The 6,475-nt window shown below is 38.1% G+C and overlaps 1 long non-coding RNA gene across 1 annotated transcript; it reads left to right on the top strand.

Moving 5' to 3' along the window:
- The first annotated feature begins 245 nt into the window (after positions 1-245).
- LOC134481900 (uncharacterized) lies at positions 246-2,747 on the top strand. The gene is made up of 2 exons (XR_010057779.1): positions 246-342; positions 2,576-2,747. It is a non-coding gene; the product is annotated as an uncharacterized LOC134481900 (long non-coding RNA).
- The last annotated feature ends 3,728 nt before the right edge of the window (positions 2,748-6,475 follow it).

The raw sequence follows: 6,475 nt of genomic DNA, 5'->3' as shown, positions 1-6,475 counted from the left end.
GCAAGCAGGTCCCTGTGAGAAGGGTGTGAGTGAATGGCTTTGGAAGATAAATCTTGTCCACAGACAGTTTTCTACTTCTGTTTCCAAGCTGGCATGAAGTGAACAGACAGTGTATGACTGTGACTTCTCAAGCATGATGCTGTCCCTCACCATGCTCCTGGAGACAAGATTCAGTCTACAGAGTGAGATCTCTGAAACTTTGAGTCAAAATATGTCTTTCATATGTCTTTTATGTTCTTTATCTCAGATATTTTGTCACAGCAACAAAAGGATGATCAACACAAAGGATAAAGAAATGAAGGTTCTTGATCAGTTACTGAAATAGGTAGAGTATTGTGGAATGTAAGTACAATGTTGGGCTTTCTATCTTCCATGAAACTATACTTCCTTTAAGAAATATCTAAATAGCCACATCTCATTCTAAAAAATAATCATAAATATATCATTCTTCAGGAAAAATAACCAAGATTTATACTCTTTCAAGTTTAACTTTAGCTCACTCAAAACAAATTGAAAGTCTGATGATTAGAAATTGATTTTAGTCCTTCTCTGATCCTTAGACAACTACCTGAGAGCCACCAGCTTATTTTTATTGCTGTTTTCATTAAAATAAATCTTTGTAATATAACAACCTTAATACTTTATCTCTGAGATTACATTTTTGATCTTCCTAATTTATTTTGTTAAATACAAGGTAGCTTAATATTATTGGTTACGTCAAGCTGTCAGTAAAATGTTTATGTTTACCTCTAGTTGTTTAAAGAAGAGGGTGTTGTTGTTCAAAAATCCATATCTCAATATTTAAATTATCTTCCTAGTAGCTACTTTTTAAATTCTTAAAATTTAAATTTGGCTCAATTGCCATGGATTTTTCATAGTTCTTGGTGGTTATGCAGGACTGGATTTTAGAAGATGATTTTGAAGTCATATGGTTCATTTTAGAAGTATCAATGATGCTAGTGAATCAAATGTTAAAGTGTAAAAAGCAATCTACTCTAAGTTTGGTTGTGTAACCCTGTTTAGCTGAAGCAATGAAGACACAATTTTAATGGAACACAAAGGAATACATTTTCTGAGGTTTATCAGACCATCACTAAACACCAAGCCCTATTTTACTTGCTGAGAAAACATCACTGAGCAAAGTACAAAATGTCTCCTTCCTCAAAGCACTTTTATTCTTTCATTCTATTCTGGAGAAACAAGACCATTACAGTCCAGAACCAATTTATTCATTAGGTAGGACAGGCACAGATTCTAAGAGACACTTAAGTGTCTGACAAATCCCCAATTGGTTATCCAATATCAAGAGATCATCTCTGAGTCACATACATATATGTACCATTATACATATTGAGCAGGTTTTATTTATATGTGTGATCACATATGTAAAATTAAAGCAAAAGAGACCATGGAATTTGGAGCAGAGGAAGGGGAGAAAGCAAAGGGAGGGAATGGTAAAATTATATTTTTAGTATGAAAAGTAAAAGATATTTCAAAACAGTATTGAAACACCGGAAAATGTAGAAAATTATGACTATACATCAATTTATGTTTTTCCTTTTATCAGTTTATCAATAAGGTGTAATTTTAATATGCATTGCATAATGGCTCCATGGCAGGCACGCTATGGATCTTCAGAAAGATAATGAATGAATTAATTGCACCCATAATAGAAAAGCAGTTTTGTGGTTAAAAACATTGTGTGGTAGGCTGTTTAGATTATGCAACTTTAAGTAGCGTATAAGAAAGCATCACTGAAAATTTTTGTTTCTTTATAAGGTGCAAGAGGTAGGTAAAACACTGTGCACATTTGGGAAAGGAGCATTATAGAAAAGACACAATCAAACCTATGCGGAAGCAAGTCTTCAAGATGATAATATGCCGCTGCAATTGTTAACACTGATTATCGACTTACCAGAATCTAGAACCACAAAGGAGACAAGGTGCCATGGTGTTTGTGAGGGAGTTTTTCAATTAAGTTGAGTTGGAAAGACCCATTCTAAGACAGTATCAATCCATGGGCAATGATCCAAACCTGATGAAAAGGATAGAGTGATCTAGCACCAGCATCTCTCTCTCTACTTTCTGACTTCAGACACAGGAGGACTGGCTGCTTCAAGCACCTATGTTAAAATTGCCACCCCAGTTTCCCTGCAAGAAAGGATTAAATCCTCTGTGAGTAGAAACAAACCTTCCCTTCTTGCGGTTGCTTTTGCTGATTATTCTGTTATAAATCGAGACAGGACTTGAAAGGTGAGGAGTGTAGACCATCATAGTTACCACAGTGAAGTCATGAGCTAATTGGTATTTCATGGAGGTGTCATAAGATAGACCTCATGGTATTTTGTCAATAGGTCCATTCATCCTTGGTTTAGTGCGATAGGAAAGCATTGGTTAATTTGACACATCACCGCTTAGATTGAAATTGGGTGTCCAAGCAATTTTGCTTCTATTCCAACTTCTGATACCTGAAACACGAATTTTTTTCTGAAAATGGGTTCTTTACAGATATTTTCAAAGTTAGGATGAAGCTAAAGTAATGGGCCATAATTCAATGTGTCTGGTCCATTGACAGAAGTGTCACGCGAAGAAACATACAGGAACATACAGGAAGCCACAAGAGACAAGGACAGGATGGAGTAAAGAAGCTTCAAACCAAGGAACACCAGAAGGTTGTCATACCGCAAAGTGGAGTAGACCGTACGCTTGTAGGACATTGCGGAAAATACAGCATTGCCCACACCTTAGTTTTTGGACTTCTTGCTTCCAGTCTTTGAAAGACACATTTTGATCCTTTTCACACCATTCAGCTTTATCACTAGGTTACAGCAATACACATAACCAAACACACAGTGACTTTTATTAACAGAGTTTTGTCAGCTGAACGATACAAATAAGCTGAAAAGGGGAAGATGTAGCTGAGTGTCCTTGTTGAAGTGCTGTGGGAAGCAGGTTCTCTGAGATACTAGCAGGAAGCTTGTCAAAGAATAATCTAGGAAAAACATGCATACAGGGTGTTCCACTGTAGGGACAAAGAGCTTAGTACTTAAGGAAAGGAGGAACAGACAAGTAGTTATAAAAGAACTCTTAGGCAAAGCCCAAAAGAAAGAGACACTGGATGCTGGGGAATCATCAGAGTAGTATTGAAATACAGAGGAAGGCCCATTTTCAACTCCTGGTGGAGAGGTCCCTGTGGGAGGAATGTAACTTTTAGCAAGAAAAAAATATGTATGCATTTCATCTATGAACAGACTATACTCACCAAGATGCAGAAATGAATGCTTTGGTCCTGAGGAAAGGGAATATTTCCAGCTTGAACAGTAATATTGAAAGATGATATCACATTTTTTGAAGGAGAGAAGCAACATGAACAGATTCATGAAGACATGGGATTCTACTTGTATAAATGTTGTGAATGTATAAATCTTCAATTTTTATGATGCCCTGGATTTACCACACAATTTTTGGTAGACATAATACCCTTGAGATAAGTAAGGACTCTGATATTTTAATACATCAATTTTACTAATGAACTTAATATATCATAGCTAGAGAGATGACTCAGTTGTTAAGACACGTTACTGAGCTTCCCAGCACCCACAGTACAGCTCCAATATTCTGAAACTCCAGTTTCAGGGGTTCCAACAACCTCTAGGTATTCGCAGGGACCACACATATATTTACTACATGTGCACATGTGTAGGCAAACTCATACACGTCAAATGAAAAGTAGATAAGTCTTTTCAAGAACGATGCACAGAAATGCCAAGGGACAGCAAGACAGTCAGATCCGGAAACGGGGCTAAACAGATGCCATTTAAAAATCTACGTCTTGAACTCTGTATTCCATGCTCTTTAGATTAAATATTGCTTGAATTGCACGAGAGTACCTTTCCCTTCTGAATCACTGGGTTTGTGTGTACTAAGAAGTGGGTCCAAGTTTGTCAAATCCATACCAATTTCTCCTAGAGTCATAGGTGGACTTATTTTCCAACTTACCTAACATGTAGCTATAGCAGCATGACTATTTTTGAGAAGTAAATTGGCCACAAATGATTAGGACCAAATTTAACTTTAAAAATGAAATGGTAAGAAACATTAATTCCCTCCTACCTTACCCCTCCAGTGGCCCAAGACAACCTTGAAGGCAATATATGATAATGGACGGATGTCCATGAGCTTTTCTCTGAAGGTCTGACCAAACACCAATTATAATTTATCACTATATTTTTACAGCTTAGTTCTCTAAAATTATTTCATGGACTTTCTAATTTGTTTTGTTAAATTGGTCTAGAGATGTAGAAAGATCTCAGCTATTAGAAAATAGCTATGAGAAACATCGTATTTTCTCCTTAGTAAGAATATGGAAGATTTGGAATTATATTTTATGATATCAGAAGAATAACTCATGTTTTATTAAATCTAATATTGAATATCTTTTCCTTTTATTAAAAATAGATTTTTTCATACATAAAATATACCCTGACCTTCTTCCTTCTGCTACTCTTCCAAGTTCCTTAACACTTCTCCTCCTATCCATATCCACTCCCTTTCTCTCTCTCATTAGAAAACAATCAGGCTTCTTAGGGTTAATAGTATAATATAATGTAATTTATAATATAATATAATTTGCAATGATGAGGTGGGAGAAATGGAGGAATAGATTGGTATACACAGGGTGGAGAGAGGCTGAACGATGCTGATGTCTCAAAAAGACTGAAGAAGCATGAACTACTACTGGAGACCATGTTAATGTGCATGGATTGTACTACTGCCTGAGGCCATGTTGATATCTATGAGTTATGCTGCCATAGGAGACTGGGGTGGTGTCTGTAACCCATATTGCCCTGTAAGCAACATTGATGTTGATGACCAGTGCTGCCACCAAGGGCTACAATAGGGTCAGTGTTCTGTGCTGCAGCAGAGGGCTGTGTTGATGCCCATGGCTCAGTATTGCCACTAGAGATCCTGCTTAGTTCCTTTGCATTTGCTGTTACAGGATGCTGTTAAGATGCTGCACAAGGTCATGTAAATGTGAGCTCCCCGTGCGCTACACTGATGTCTGTGGTCTGTGCTGTCACTGGGGGCCATGTTAGGCCCTCCTGCAATGGAGCCCAAGTGAAGGACTGTGGCCCATATTACCATCACCAAAAGCCATGTGGATGTCTGTAGTCTGTGCTGCCTCCTGAAGCTGCGTTGATGTCTGTGAGCCATGCTGTCGCAAGGAAACTTGTTGGGATCCATGATCTGTACTGCCACCGGAGACCATGCTGAGGTCCTTGATACATGCTGTCATCAGAGGCCAGGTGGATGTCCATGAACTGTGCTCCTGCTCACTGTAAAAGACAAGGAACTTTCTTTTGCAGTGGTATCCATGAGTACAGACTCAAAGTTGAGAAGGAGACATAGAAGGTTTCTGTGACAATACTCCCCAACCCTCTTCCCCAAATACCTAACTACCAAGATAAGAAGCCATCTAAGAGATCTCTTTTAAAAATTGTGATCAGGATGTTGAAGTGTATTTCTCTACCAGTAGCTACTGGTGGGGGCAGGGAAAGATTCATTTTCTTTATGATGCTGACCACTGGAAGTTTGACCATACTCCAGTGACTGTATGGAGAGCAAAATGGACTTGTTTAATTTGTTCTTGCTATTTGTCTTGGGGGGGACAGACCTCAGAGGACTAGGAAGTAAGGGTAATGAAGTGCTATGTGAAATTTCCAAATAATCAATAAAATATTAGGTTAAAATGTATGACACTGTTGCCATGCATATATTTCCATCATCCAGAGGGACAAATGCTATTCTACTAATTATTTTGTTAGAGGATATTGAATGGAAATAAGTAAATAACTAATCACTTCACCTTAAGGTAACTCCTATGTCAAACATGTCCTGGAAGGACAGAAGATTTCTCCACATCACTTGTAACCTATTAACAGAAAAATATCTCAGGGAAGGATTCCTGGTAGTCTGGCTCGAGTCACGTGATCATGCTTAAACAGTTCATTGTGATGGTGATGGTTTACAGCATTTGATGTGGGCTGGATCTTTTATTCTCCCTATGTGGCTGGTAACCTGATGGATATCACAAACACATAAAGCAGAGGATATCCAGCAATGAAGCATGCTATTTGTAGAAGTAAAAAAAAAATAACCAGACAAAATTCATTAGCACAAATTCATGCTGGATTCATCCAAAGGAAATCATGCCTTAGCACTACAGCACCTGTTTCCTAGAAAGTATGAATGTTTCTGGACTTAGCTCTGCAAAGACAGCAAGGATCCCAAAGGCCATTCAAATCGATAGGTGAGTACTTTGTCACAAGGCCCAGTGAAGGTCAGAGGGCAGCCCTCCAGAGCTGGTTCTCTCTTGCTTCTGTTAGATCCTGAAATCTAACTCAAGTGTTCAGGCTTGACAGAAGCACTTTTGTGTTCCGCACCATGCCTCTAGCCTCCAAATCTTTCTTCATAT

The sequence above is a fragment of the Rattus norvegicus genome, chromosome 14 (genome assembly GCF_036323735.1).
Source record: "Rattus norvegicus strain BN/NHsdMcwi chromosome 14, GRCr8, whole genome shotgun sequence".
Lineage (NCBI taxonomy): Eukaryota > Metazoa > Chordata > Mammalia > Rodentia > Muridae > Rattus > Rattus norvegicus.
The sequence above is the reverse complement of the archived record's forward strand: the minus strand, read 5'-3'. Positions and strand labels throughout refer to the sequence as shown.